At 35.6% G+C, this 14,889-nt stretch overlaps 3 long non-coding RNA genes across 4 annotated transcripts; 1 reads left to right on the forward strand and 2 right to left on the reverse strand.

The window, feature by feature from the left end:
• Nucleotides 1-1,307: 1,307 nt before the first annotated feature.
• Nucleotides 1,308-3,091, reverse strand: LOC125236233. Its single transcript, XR_007178185.1, has 3 exons — nucleotides 1,905-3,091; nucleotides 1,752-1,819; nucleotides 1,308-1,668 (listed from the first exon to the last, which is right to left on the reverse strand). It is a non-coding gene; the product is annotated as an uncharacterized LOC125236233 (long non-coding RNA).
• A 1,869-nt stretch (nucleotides 3,092-4,960) lies between these two features.
• Nucleotides 4,961-6,794, forward strand: LOC125236238. The gene is made up of 2 exons (XR_007178190.1): nucleotides 4,961-5,167; nucleotides 5,321-6,794. It is a non-coding gene; the product is annotated as an uncharacterized LOC125236238 (long non-coding RNA).
• Nucleotides 6,538-7,667, reverse strand: LOC125236234. Of its 2 annotated transcripts, XR_007178187.1 has the most exons (3): nucleotides 7,293-7,667; nucleotides 7,140-7,207; nucleotides 6,538-7,055 (listed from the first exon to the last, which is right to left on the reverse strand). It is a non-coding gene; the product is annotated as an uncharacterized LOC125236234 (long non-coding RNA). The 2 variants fall into 2 exon arrangements; XR_007178186.1 differs by having other exon boundaries at nucleotides 6,538-7,207.
• Between the last annotated feature and the right edge of the window lie 7,222 nt (nucleotides 7,668-14,889).

Consider the following 14,889-nt stretch of genomic DNA (forward strand, 5'->3'; position numbering starts at 1 on the left):
GTCTCAGGGTCTAAAGATTGTCTGTTCCAAATTTCATCAAAATCGGTTGCGTGGTTTAAGCGGGAAAGCGTAACAGACAGACAGACAGAGTTACTTTCGCATTTATAATATTAGTATGGATGGATAATGTTAACCGATTTAAACAATTTTTACTTTATTGGAAAGAAGATGATTTACGTACCATCTCGTATTACTTTGAAGTACTACATACATCCGCAAAGGAGGGTAAATTAAAAGTAAAAATCTGCAAAAGTTTTTTGTGAATAAAAAAAAAGTTTTCAAGATACAAACACGATTATATTTTTCCTGTAATATTTAGCATAAAACCAATGTTTCCTAAAATTTTCATATTTTTTCGTTGGTAAACTTCGGAGATAAGGGGGGGGGAAACGGTATTTTTTTTTACATTTTCCTTCAAAATTCTTTTTTTTTCCACAACAAAAAAATTATAAAAAATAGTTTATTTACGTTCAATTTGAGCTCTTTCTAACGATACCCCACTTGACCTAGTAACTTGAAATTTACAGTTTGCCCCCCTTTCATTTTGGCCATTTTCTACAAGTAAAATTAATAAATTAAAAAAAATTATACCTTCTATTTGTAGAGGTTCACAATGTTCACAACTATTCCAAATTTCAAATTGATAGCATTAGTAGTTCTCGAGATATTTAGGAATGTGACAGACGGACAGACAGACGGACAGAGTCGCACCATAAGGGTTCCTGTTGTACCTTTTTGGTACGGAACCCTAAAAACCGCAAACCCACATTTGTCTTCTATAACTTATATTAAAGCGCTTAGCGGTTGTTTATCTTCATAGTTTTATCACACGATACATTAACTATAACAACGTTACTTGACATAAGCTTCATAAATTCCCATTAAAGCCGTTTAATTCCGTTATTACATTTTATAACATTCACTTTTTTAAATAAAATACTACGCTTAAATACAGCTAAAGTCCTTTAACCGTTGTAACGGAGGTGTATTTGATGGGGGGTAAATAAAATAGAATGGAAAGCTCCGGCTAATTCAAAGTAAATACACCCACGTTAGCACAAAATTTATAATAAAACAAAAGCTAAATGGTGTCTCTATACTTGCTGGAGGAAAGCTAGAGGAGAAACAAATTAAACAATATCACATTTTATAACTTTATTAATTATAAATAAACTCTTGCCTACAGAAAGGTTTCATTTAATGTTTCCCGAAATACTAAATTCGACACCATATAAAATATGAACTACGCTCAGTGGTAAAGCTGGGCCGCTTTAAGAGGGTCCAGGAAAAGGTTTCTTACAACAGTTTACAACCATTTATTCTACAAAAACTAAATATGAATTTACCTAAAGTTATGCACCAGAATTCTCAAAATAAATGAAATCAGAAATTACTTTACACAGAAATTAAAAACCTGAATTACACAGCATTACCGGCAGGAAACGGGCAGGAGACACACCTTGTCAGGGATGAGCCGGCTGCTCCCCGGACTCCGGTGCTGACGCCCCCTCGCCACGTGGACAGGGCTGACCCTTCCATACGAAAACAAGGTCCAAAGACACCTTGCGCCAGTAAGCCAAAGAAGTTTCCTTGCACATCGAAATTGTAAAGGTTCTTGTTTAATTATCTACTTCTGCAATTCTCTAATTCTTTACTTCTTCCCGACTCCTATGAAACAAATAAATTGGTCACATTAGTCGAGTGCCCTCACACACTGTGATAGACTAAACAAAAAATGTAAGCGAGCTCACCGGAGACCTGCAGACTGCAGACCGAGGATCTCCAAGGAGCACTCCCACCCTTAGCATGTTTCTGCCAGCTGGAAATAAACCAATTTATGGTTAAGAATCTCTCCACGTTTCACGCCATGGAAATATCAAAAGCTTACAAAGAAATCTACTTACTCAGACTGACAGAACGCACCACACAAAATATGGAACGCCACGGCAGCACGTGGCATGCCGGGCTCCAGGCCCTTATACGGCCGTCCGATCACTATACAAGAGGATCTCGTCACAGAAAGAACGGCGCACTGAATGATCTCGAATTTAAAGGACCCAAAACAAAAGCCGGGTGGCAAACGAATAAACAATAAAATACTCTAATTCATTAAATGAAAATTACTCCAGTTTCTGTATCAGACCTTGAAGTAAACAAAACCTAACAAATATCATTCCAGAACAGCCTTAAAAAACCTATGATAACATTTGTTATCATGTCTCTAAAATATTATATTTTCCAAAAATCAATACTTAAAGTATATCAAAACTATACAAAGTTTTCCTGGAATGACAGCCAAAATACCTACAATTTCGAATAATACTTGTTGTATGGCAACCCTACAACAGATAAACATAAATATGTGCATTTGAAGTGCAACAGATAATGCAATGAACGAGAAGGAAGTGTTTCATTCAAAAATTAAATCTATCCAAAATATTTAATTACGACTATCAAAAAATCTGCTACGTTACAATACCCCCCTTCCCGATTTAAGGTTCAACGTAGGTGAACCGCTCGCTGTCCTCAGCGACTTTCATAAAAAAAAACAAAATCTGAAGGCAAGGAAACTAAACCTACCAAAAAAATATCAGAATCAAAAAAACCTGACGCAAGTTCGAGACTGTAAAATCTCAAAAAAAAAATCCCCCAATATCTACAAAATTATACCAAAAGGTATTTAAAAACAAGCAAACTACTGTTTGACCACAAAAAAAAATATTAAAAAAAAAATCTCGAACCCGCGTCAACCCTCGGAGGGTGAAAAAACTATGCGGCCAACTGCGCTGCATATAGAAAAAAACCTCCGCTAATTTCCAAAACAGTAAACCAACCGTTGGCCTTCTCAGTGCAACTTGCAATAAAGCTTGTTGTGCTGAGAAAGCCAAAAAACCAACCGCCAGGACCGATGTTCAGCATTCCAAGAAAAAACTCAGCTAGACCGGGCGAAACCAAAGTTATAGGCTTCCGACTATAACTTCCAAAACCAAACCAAAATCATTGTTACAGCCCTACAGGTTGACGACACCTACTTGTCTCAACCCTTCAGGTGAACAAACTAAAAAAAAAACCAAACCAAAAAAACTATGTATGGTTGAATTGGACACACCAATCTATGCCAACTCTCCCTCAAAATACCAAAAAAACTAAATACGTTGACGACGAGACCCCAAAATCTAATACGTTGACGACGAGACCCCAAAATCTATAAAAAAATCAAAGTTGCACTCAACCCCTCGCAGGTGTGGTTCTCACCTAACCCTGGCAAAAAAATAAATCAAAACCAATACAACCAATTGGCTGTAGCTAAACTCAAAAAAAAAACACAAAACAATTGCATGTCTGTAGTAGACTAAACAAAACATTACCCTTCTTCCTACGAAGTCGGGTAAAGACGTGGCAACAAACTCCGTGTGTCGTTCCAACGCCGAAAAATGGCCGTTGGACCCGCCAGCACGATAATCACAAAAAGGTACCACCAAATCGGTGTACCGCGGTCGATATGGCCCAAAAAAATGAGAGCCCGAAACAAAAAAACAGCAACTGAAAATGGGTAACTGCTGGCTCTCCACACCAAACCGACCAAACTGCGTAGCCACAAAACGCAAAAATGCACAAAACCGTGCTCGGATGTGGTAAGCACCCGATACCCACCTACTACAGAACACCCAATTTGGCCATGTTAAGGACCGCTCAAACCTAAAAGTGAGCCAGGTTGTGTCGCCCCTAACATACATCACGCATATAAAGTATCCATACATCATATCTTCCGTGTTTACCATACCTCACGCATTCATACCTTCCATGCCTCTCTCATACCAAAAAAAATCGTAGTGGAAGCAGTCACATTCTGTCCACCACTTTCCGAACATGAGTCGTGATTGGATATTTTACCATTAATATCCAACACTCTTCACGAACAACCGCGAAACGAAACGTAATTGAGTAGGGGAGGGCTTAACCTCATTAAAAAAAACCTACCAAAAACTTATGTTCACAACCAAAACATGCCATAACAAAAACCGAAATAACCAAAAAAGAAACAATTTAAAATTGCCAACCAAAACTAAAACCGAACGAATATTTTTCTTAAACGAGTTTAAGTTACAAAAATAATTCAAAAAATGTTTTGAAATACCCAGGGTTGAGTGCCAAAAAAAACCTTATTACTGTATTGAATTTAAGTAATTACAATACTAAAAAAACCGAAAAGAATTGTACAATTACCAATAAAATTGTTACAATTTGTTGCACAATCTGAGTCGCAACCAAAATATATGCGCGTTTCCGAACGCACCCTAAAAAAACTTGTCTGTCAAGTGTCAACGTCAACCAAAATAAGTTTGAAAAAACCGGCCAAGTGCGAGTCGGGCTCGCGCACAAAGGGTTCCGTAGCAGCAAATATAATAAACTTATTATGTCAATTTATACACCTGCCAAAATTACAGTTAAATCAACCTATCTCAAAAACTATAAGAGATACTTTGATCAAACCAAAAATCGTTGAAAGAGTTAATTAGCATGCATCACCTCTATTTTTTTTAGAATTTTATACCCCGTAGTTATAAAAATAGAGGGGGGGGACATACTTTTTACGACTTTGAGAGCTGATATCTCAAAAACCGTTCACTTTAAGAAAAATGTTTTTTAGAAAACTTTATATCATTTTAAAAGACCTTTCCATTGATACCCCACACGGGTATGTACATCGAAAAAAAAATTTTCATCCCTCAGTTACATGTATGGGGGGCCCCACCCCCAATTCTTTTTTTTACTATTTAGTGTCATAATTTTGTAGCGGTTCATACAACACATATTCCCATCAAATTTCATCACTGTAGTACTTATAGTTTCCGAGTAAATCGGCTGTGACAGACGGACAGACGGACAGACGGACAGACGGACATGACGAAACTATAAGGGTTCCGTTTTTGCCATTTTGGCTACGGAACCCTAAAAACTACCGTGCTACGGTGCTAAATGAGCAAAAAAAATTAAATATCGTAGCACTTCGTTCCGAAAATAGACTAAAATACTTTAAAATATGCAAGGAAACATTTATTGTTGCAACCGAAATGAAATTCAACGAAAATCTAAATAAAAAGGCAACAATTTCTATGTTGATCAACAACACGAAACAAAGTGAAACAAAACTAAAAAAATTCAGGTAAGTACTAAAAAAAATGAGCAAAGGAGGCATACTTTACGCTATGGCTCCTCTCTCATAACAAAATAAACGCTAAATGTTGTTGCAAGTTGTAACAAAATAACCAAACTAACCTGTATTGCATACTTCTAAATTAAAATGAAATTGTTACAGATTTCTACTAAATGCTGAATTTGGATACATAAACCACGAAACAAAACCAACAAAAGGATCCAGCCATGCCCACTACTGGACACCGGATCACAGGAAGTGTGTAAAATTGAAAATTTATCCTGTAAACTGTCATCGGAACTAACAGCGCAAACACGCTGGAGAAGAATATCTTCATTTCCAAATTTAAATGACATCATAAAAGAAGCTTGCCGGACACTGCTGCCAGCTATCCCGAAGAATTCTGAAAAACAAAATAGTGGTGTCGCTTTCACCACATCACAACCTATGAAGAACAGTGATTTACTATAAACTTTATTAACTAATAAGCTGTGAAATTAAGTGCTGTGTTCTCTAATAAAATATACTGTGTTGAAAATTCTGGTGTTTGAAAGTGAAAAATTTAAAAGTATACTAACAAATACAGTTGTTTTCCTTAATAAAACTTAATCCGTAATAAACTATCATGTTTACTAGCTTAATCCATCAAAACAATTTCATTGCAGTGTAAAATAGTCAAAAGTAACAAATACTAAAAAAAAATCATTACTAAAATTGCAGTTCCAATAAGCAGTTGGTCAAAATTATAAAACTAAAAAGTTACCGAACAAAATTCAAACAAATATCAATTTCATAAACTATTTTCTAATTGAAATGTTGACTACACACTATTTTTCCAAAAAGAAATACTAAAATGCTAAAGCATACGAAAAACCAGACTAAATAAGTCCAAAATAGTATCCAAAATTATTCAAAACAAACATGTGCTTTGATATTAGTTAAGTCAGCAAAATTTGTTAACCTCAAAATGTATCACACAAAATGTAACTCTTTTTCTAAAAATTATATGTCAAATGAACATAAAATAAAAACACAAAATGTATGCTAATACCAAAAAATACAATGCAACAAACATTTAACTTCAAAATAGTTACTAAAAGTTTCACAAAAGGTGAGACAAAAAAAAATTAAAGTAATTTCTGGTGCATAACAAAATCTAGGCTTATCCTTCAGCAAGTCATTACTAAAAAATCAAAATTCCCGGGGCGCCAGTGTAACGGAGGTGTATTTGATGGGGGGTAAATAAAATAGAATGGAAAGCTCCGGCTAATTCAAAGTAAATACACCCACGTTAGCACAAAATTTATAATAAAACAAAAGCTAAATGGTGTCTCTATACTTGCTGGAGGAAAGCTAGAGGAGAAACAAATTAAACAATATCACATTTTATAACTTTATTAATTATAAATAAACTCTTGCCTACAGAAAGGTTTCATTTAATGTTTCCCGAAATACTAAATTCGACACCATATAAAATATGAACTACGCTCAGTGGTAAAGCTGGGCCGCTTTAAGAGGGTCCAGGAAAAGGTTTCTTACAACCATTTATTCTACAAAAACTAAATATGAATTTACCTAAAGTTATGCACCAGAATTCTCAAAATAAATGAAATCAGAAATTACTTTACACAGAAATTAAAAACCTGAATTACACAGCATTACCGGCAGGAAACGGGCAGGAGACACACCTTGTCAGGGATGAGCCGGCTGCTCCCCGGACTCCGGTGCTGACGCCCCCTCGCCACGTGGACAGGGCTGACCCTTCCATACGAAAACAAGGTCCAAAGACACCTTGCGCCAGTAAGCCAAAGAAGTTTCCTTGCACATCGAAATTGTAAAGGTTCTTGTTTAATTATCTACTTCTGCAATTCTCTAATTCTTTACTTCTTCCCGACTCCTATGAAACAAATAAATTGGTCACATTAGTCGAGTGCCCTCACACACTGTGATAGACTAAACAAAAAAATGTAAGCGAGCTCACCGGAGACCTGCAGACTGCAGACCGAGGATCTCCAAGGAGCACTCCCACCCTTAGCATGTTTCTGCCAGCTGGAAATAAACCAATTTATGGTTAAGAATCTCTCCACGTTTCACGCCATGGAAATATCAAAAGCTCACAAAGAAATCTACTTACTCAGACTGACAGAACGCACCACACAAAATATGGAACGCCACGGCAGCACGTGGCATGCCGGGCTCCAGGCCCTTATACGGCCGTCCGATCACTATACAAGAGGATCTCGTCACAGAAAGAACGGCGCACTGAATGATCTCGAATTTAAAGGACCCAAAACAAAAGCCGGGTGGCAAACGAATAAACAATAAAATACTCTAATTCATTAAATGAAAATTACTCCAGTTTCTGTATCAGACCTTGAAGTAAACAAAACCTAACAAATATCATTCCAGAACAGCCTTAAAAAACCTATGATAACATTTGTTATCATGTCTCTAAAATATTATATTTTCCAAAAATCAATACTTAAAGTATATCAAAACTATACAAAGTTTTCCTTACTTGTTGTATGGCAACCCTACAACAGATAAACATAAATATGTGCATTTGAAGTGCAACAGATAATGCAATGAACGAGAAGGAAGTGTTTCATTCAAAAATTAAATCTATCCAAAATATTTAATTACGACTATCAAAAAATCTGCTACGTTACACCGTGTATTTAAAGACTTTCATTGTAATTTCGGTTACAAATACATCACTAAAACCTAGTTACTGCGCTTTACGGTGAATTTATTACTAAAAAATATTCATAATGCGACACTGAAACAGGACAAACCAGCAAAGCTACGCTAAAACCCCGCTAGTTGTAAAAGTATACCCTCCAAAGTTATTGCGCCAGTCCGACAGTCGGCCAAGCGGCTCGCGCGCAGAAGGTTGTGCGAAGGCTGTAGTGACCGATGAATGAACATTTTCTCCTTAAAATGTTAAGAAACCGAAGACCAGGTAAGTGTTGAATATCTTTTTTTTAAGGTTTATTTCAAGCACAACTTGCGTTTTGCTAACGTATTATCACACGTTTGCCGCGACAAGTAAATACCTAACTCGTATGTTATTCTATTAAAATATTCGATCAAAAGCCCAGTTAAAACTATTGTGTACAAATAAAGCGTAAACAAAAAAGTCAATAAATTACATTACTTGTACCATCCTATTGCTATGTAGGCATTGCCATAGCCACATACATTTTGTTTTAGTACCTATGTAGGTATGGATTACTTGCGCAACATTATATTACCGTCAAGCTGATTTAATAATGCAGTCAAAAATCAAATTAATTAATGTTATTTCTTTTAGGCTTGTTACGAACTTCAGGATACAAACGATAACAGAGATCCGCGAATAAAATGAATACCGAAAAACCGACCACAAATCATCACACCAGCAGTAAGTTTAATAAATGTAGAACAGAAGGGGATTGCTAAACTCGATCTTTACCAAGGAACATTCTATCGTTGTGTATTGTTTCAAGAAATTTTGAGATTGATACCTCAGAATTCTTTGCCTAACATAGCCACGTCGAACGTTTCTGCTTTAATTTTCAATGCTGACAAAAATACATCGATTTTAAAACTCCCTTTTACTGGTCCAAGCTAAAACCGTTGCTGACGATCATCGAATTTGGGTTTATCCTTCATTGTAACAAAATCGATCAACGTTTACTTCTTTAATCATTCGTAAAATGCTTCTCATCTTGATATAAGGAAAGAAGATTTTTGACCATTCCGTCGCAGACGCATTGAAACTACAAGTGATGACTCGAAAGAAGAAGAACTCTATACCTAGCACGTAAAAATTGTAAAATGACAACATAATTATGTATCATCCAAAATGAAGCTTTATCTTGATTTATCCGCTCCAATTCATACAAACAACAGAGAAACAGACTTAAATTTAACCTAGTTAATACAATTTTAAGCAATGATGCACCTGATTTTACCAGAAATTGTTAACTATATTGATTCTAGTTTAAAGAAAAAAAAAGATGTATGATATATAAGTATTCTGCTGTACCAATTCATTCAGACCCTTCAAATCCAGAAGTTTTACATACAGAAAAGGAGGACAGACCTACACATAAGTACATATAACCATTTATCGATGATGTAGAACCACCGTCGATATAGAGCACTACACTCGTAATATTAATATTAATAATACAACTGTCGAAAACCAAACGCACAAAAAAAGAAAAATACATTTTAAGAAGAACGGAATCAAACGGAAAGAGAGAAAATTATTATGTCAAACAATCCTAAATGCATTTTGAATTTTTGAAGTATAAAATAAATATAGATTGCTATTTTCACTTGCTTGGCGAATTATAAATGAAATCCGTGTTTCTTTTTGTAAGAACTGCCAATGTCAACCGTTTTTTTTTAACCTTATATAACTCGGTAATAAAAACATTATTTTAATAGTGTATTATAGTACTAATACGAATAACTTTGGATATCCAAGAGCGACACCTTTCGCCGTGTCGGTATAGCAAATTGATTTGTTGTGATGTAAAAAGCGAATTTTATTGTTTCATATTAATGTTATGTTAGTTTTCACTAATGTTAGAATATTATGTTAAGTTTAAATACATATGTTAATTTGTAACATAACTTATAACGATTTTTTTATGCATGCAAATAAATGGTTACAATATCATACAGTTGTCTTTTATTCATTTAACAAATTGAATTGCTCTTGAAACTTAGTGCAGGTACTGCAGGTAAACGGGACATTGCTAAAATGATAAACTCCTTTTAAAAAGAATGACAATGCTAAAACCTAGTAATCGTCGCTGGTTTGTCATATAGCGGGCTTTTAGATTAGGAATGCATACAAATTATTTCGATGTAAGTAGTCATTGCATAGCTTAAAAACGGTTACAGCATTTTTTTAGAGCATATACGATAGTATAACATTGTTTAGTGTCTTTGCGGTTATTAAGCTATGTTTTTAGATTATTATGCAATGCTCAGTTACGATTACTATAAACACGTAAATTTACTTTGCCGTTATTAAGCCATGTTTTATGTATTATTCAATTCTAAAAAACGGCTAAAGTATACTTAACCGTGTTTTAACAGTAACATCATACATATTTTAGGAATTATTTGCATAACTTAAACACAAAATGGCGAATTTCTAATAAATTAAACAATATTTAATTAAATTGATTTTAAATAATGTTAGCGTGAATTTAGTTTTAATTTAAGAATAAAAGAAATCTGGACTAAATCGACACATCTCCTAGAGATATGGGTTTTTATGTTTTTTGCCCATATCTCAAAACTATCATTTGTGGGTTAGATGGGTTTTAGTGATAGGACGGCAGTATGGTGATTTTTGTGTTTTTATAAGATCAGCATGCATTTACGTACGGAACAGTGACATTTGGTGCAGTGGAACTGCTGATGATGGTCAGAACGGAACTCCTCAAATCTGAACGGCACACTTATAGTGACTTTGGAATTTTTATAAGAACAGCTTGCGTTTACGTTCAGAACAGTGACATTTGGTGCAGTGGAACTTCTGATGATGATCAGAACGGAACACCTCAAATCTGAACGGCACACTTATAGTGACTTACGTATTTTTATAGAAACAGCATGCATTTAAGTTCAGAACAGTCACATTTATTTGTTGGGAGATTTGTTCTCTTTGTTATGCTTATACATATAATGAGTATTCAAATTTTGTCAAGCTCGATTTCTTATAATCGGATATCGGATTCATGAGGAATTGAGGAAACTCTTCAAACGGTAACGTTATACGTATACAACGTGTTTCCGGTAACACTCAAACCTCAGACACCCCAACTGATTTTTATTTTTTTAAACTCACCTAGAGTAGGTATTCATCTTTTAATCTGATGGTTACTTTTTTTAAATTGAATTTTTAATTTTCTGTACAGCTCTACTTGACTTTTAGCTCTACACTCAATAAAATAATTGCTAACTTCCACCATGAACCATAAAACTATTTATTTGTGTACGTTACTGCAACGACATAAGGTTTACCAATAGACAGCTAAGATGTCACTGTAAAACACTTTAAATCTTTGTCACAGTAAACTTCAAATTGGACAGGTAATCGCAGTAAGCAAATTTAAACCCAATATTCAAAATGACAAGCTTGTTATTAGGTACGAGTTCAATTTGTTATGACTTATGATAAACATTAAGATTAAACTGACAAACAACGTCAAACTCGTAGCGGAAAAAATAATTGTCCACGTAACCAGCCAGTATTAATAGCGCTTTGCTTCCCTAAATACTGCCAAAAAAGGTCCGAGCTCATATAAAAACCTCTAGCAATGCGATATACACAATGTTGTCTTACGAGTACAATAGAATAGGCACGTAAAAAATAACTAATAACACAAATTTAAAAAAAAATATTACCCCCATCAAGATATACTTAGTTCAATCGATTCTACTCTCGATTCTGAACAAACTGTTTTCAGGTTTTTAGTGTTAAGTGAAACACGGTGTATTCATTTGTGTTTCCATAAAATAATCAAGGATTACATTGAAAGGTGCCACCGTCGCGCTTTTATCACCGCACCTCCCGCCAAAGAATCAAAGTTCATCCTTACTTTCTAGATACGTGGGAAACCAAGAACAAACAGGCCTCTCGCTCGTTTTTGCCCAGAACATGCAAGTTGTGGAATGAGCTACCTTCTGAGGTGTTCCCCTTGCGCTATGACATGGGGTTCTTCAAGTATTCAGGTATTTAGGGTTCTTAAAGGTCGGCAACGCATAGGTGACTCCCCTGATGTTGCTTATGTCCATGGGCGGCGATGACTACTTTCCATCAGGCGGCTCGTCTGCTCGTTTGCTGCCTATTTCATAAAAAAAAGCAGTTTAAAAAAATACCTACACATTTCTACATAATCCAACATTCGGAAGTACCTTTCACCAGAACCCCAAAAGCGGCGGTTTTTTTTTCTTAAAAATTATCTATATTGTTTACGTTATGGCAGGCTCTGATATGATCTGAGTTAGATCGTATCTAGAGCTTATTTATGACGTTTAATATAGTTCTAATCGGGCAGATACCTTCTCTAATATTAGGTACACACCTGTAGCATATTACGTTCTTGCGTGATCAAAACAACTGTAATATTGATAGCTAATTAATACATAATTCTAAACTTTAGGTATATAGGTAGATAACCGAAGAATTTCATGTTTGTGAACGTACCATAGATCGATGTTATGTTTGATGTGACATATTTAACTCAAAACCTGCAGAGCCAAAGTGCAGAACAGATTTTCATCCGGTTTTCACCCATGGATGTAATGATTTGAGGATATACTAAGGGCCACTTGCACCAACGAAAATGGAGGGTTAGCCCGAGGGTTAAACAACCGTTTTATATGGAATTTGATAGTTGACAGCCCACTAACCCTGAGTTAAGTGGTTGGTGCAAGTGGGTCTAAGAGTTAAGCAGTGGCGTAAAGTTTTAAGATTAGTGCATATCGTCACTACTTTTAAAAAAACTTGTATCTTCGTCTGTCAATGAAAAGAAAACGGTAGTAAGTATGTATGGAATTCATATACACTTACTGCGTTTTAACTTTGAGGAACAGCGTAAGATACGAGATTTTTTAAAAGTAGTGACGATATACATATTTATTTACCGTCTAAATACGTGTTCCAAAAAGTCTGAATTTTTGTCCAAGCACTTTCTACATTTTCATGTGTCGGAAAGACAAAACGTTACTGACATCAATACGGCTAAGGCGCGAGGGCGCATGGCTTTGTCATTTTTGAACAATTTTCATAATCTGCATCCACAATAAAAATTATTGAGTCATAGAACCTGGTCATTATTTCACGGGATTCGGTTGAGAATTGGGACCTGTAGAGGAAAACATCCGGTCCATCAATTAAAACGTAGCCCTCGCTATCGCTTCGGTCAATGAAATCAACACATCTTATTATGTTTTAAGTAGTTGGAACTATTTTAACTTAAAACTTAAAGTTAAATACATAGCTGGGCACCGTTAATCAGATAGTTAACTTCGTTAATCGCTAATCCGTTACTAAAAAAGTTAACTTCGTTAATCGTTAAAGCGATACATTTCGACAAATTTAACGTAAGTTAAAGTTAATCGTTAATCCGTTAACACGTGAAAAAAAATGAACTTTTCTTTAAATATTTAGTTGCATCAGTATCCACTATAACGTATTATATTTCTGTAAAAGGCCGAAGTACAGCTAGCCTATTGAACTCTAGGCTGCACGTGGAAGGCAGTGATCGCCTGAGCTACTGCCAAGAGCTGTGTCAGGACTGTCAGGAGAGATGCTGGCGGTGACGGGACTGTTGTGGCACTTTGGGCGGTGGAGGCTAGGGAAGCGAATGTGGTCGTAAATAGGGCTCGAATTTGCTGCCCTATCACTACAACAGTCGCCATGGTAAAGCTTAGAATTCACCGAATCAAAGTTAGTAAAAGCAAATCCACGTGAAGAATACTTTTTTATACTGCTATATATCGTCTTTCGTAGAAGTTTTGCAAAGGTAAAATTCCAAGTTTTTGACTACAACCTCCAAATCAAGAGTAAACAGGCATCTTCTGGGCCAGCTCACTCCATCGTAGGTCACTTCTTTGCCTTTAGCTAGTCTGTGGCCAAGAGTAAGCCCATTTATAATTCTTAGACTCATTTGACAAGCGTAAGCGTAAGGGCAGTTTAGTTTTCTTTGTCAATTTTTTTCAAAGTTGTCCACCCCACTTTTTTTCTGGATTTTGAAATTTTTATGTGGTTTCCACTCAGAATCGCGAGCTCTTTCAATTCTAATAGGAGAAAAAAAGTGTCCCAAGGTTTTTTTCCAATTCCGTTACCATTTTTTCATACATTTTGTATGGCGGTAACGGAATGGAATGGAAATCTTGGGACATTTTTTTCTCCTATCAGGATCGAAAGACCTCGCGATTCTGAGTATTAATCGCGTAAAAAATACCCATGTTACAAAAATTCGGCTTTTTTCCCAACCATTGTTCCTTATTTGCGTGATGGTACTATAGGGGGTAATTACACCTGTTTAAAATCGTAATATGTCACGTAAGATTAGATCATTATATTGAAGGCATCGTAATTAGTTTGTTTTTTAAACGACAATTACGTATTTTTATTTCACGTCACAAACACGTGTCAGGATAAATCTATGCGCATTAAGTGTATGTTATCATTTATCATTGATTGAATGTTTTTAATAATTTCATCAGATTGTCTGTCTTAGGTGTTAGTGATGGCTCAATTCATGAGAGTATGTCGAATAAGTAAAATAATAAATGGATAAATACACTTTCTACAGTGCAACTTAGTTCCAATTTAAGTAGGAATAATACAAGACCGCGATAGCACTTATACTATGTGTGTACACGTGTACACATGATTATAACTACGTAGGTAATTATTTTACATGGAAGAGTTTTAAGTTTATATACTCACGCTTCGCAGGTAGAGACAAGTCACAACTACTAATCCGCCTAGGCCAGGCTGATCGTCATCAGTACACTACTACATAATGTTTTTAAATCCATACTAATATTATAAATGGGAAAGTGTGTGTCTGTTTGTTTGTCCGTCTTTTCCGGAAAAACGGAGCGACAAATTGACGTTGTTAAGTGGAGATAGCTGAAGGGATGGAGAGTGACATAGGCTACTTTTTGTCTCTTCCTGACCCCCCACTTCCCTAAAATGGAGGGTGGAA

The sequence above is a fragment of the Leguminivora glycinivorella genome, chromosome 19 (genome assembly GCF_023078275.1).
Source record: "Leguminivora glycinivorella isolate SPB_JAAS2020 chromosome 19, LegGlyc_1.1, whole genome shotgun sequence".
In the NCBI taxonomy this organism is placed as follows: Eukaryota; Metazoa; Arthropoda; class Insecta; order Lepidoptera; family Tortricidae; genus Leguminivora; species Leguminivora glycinivorella.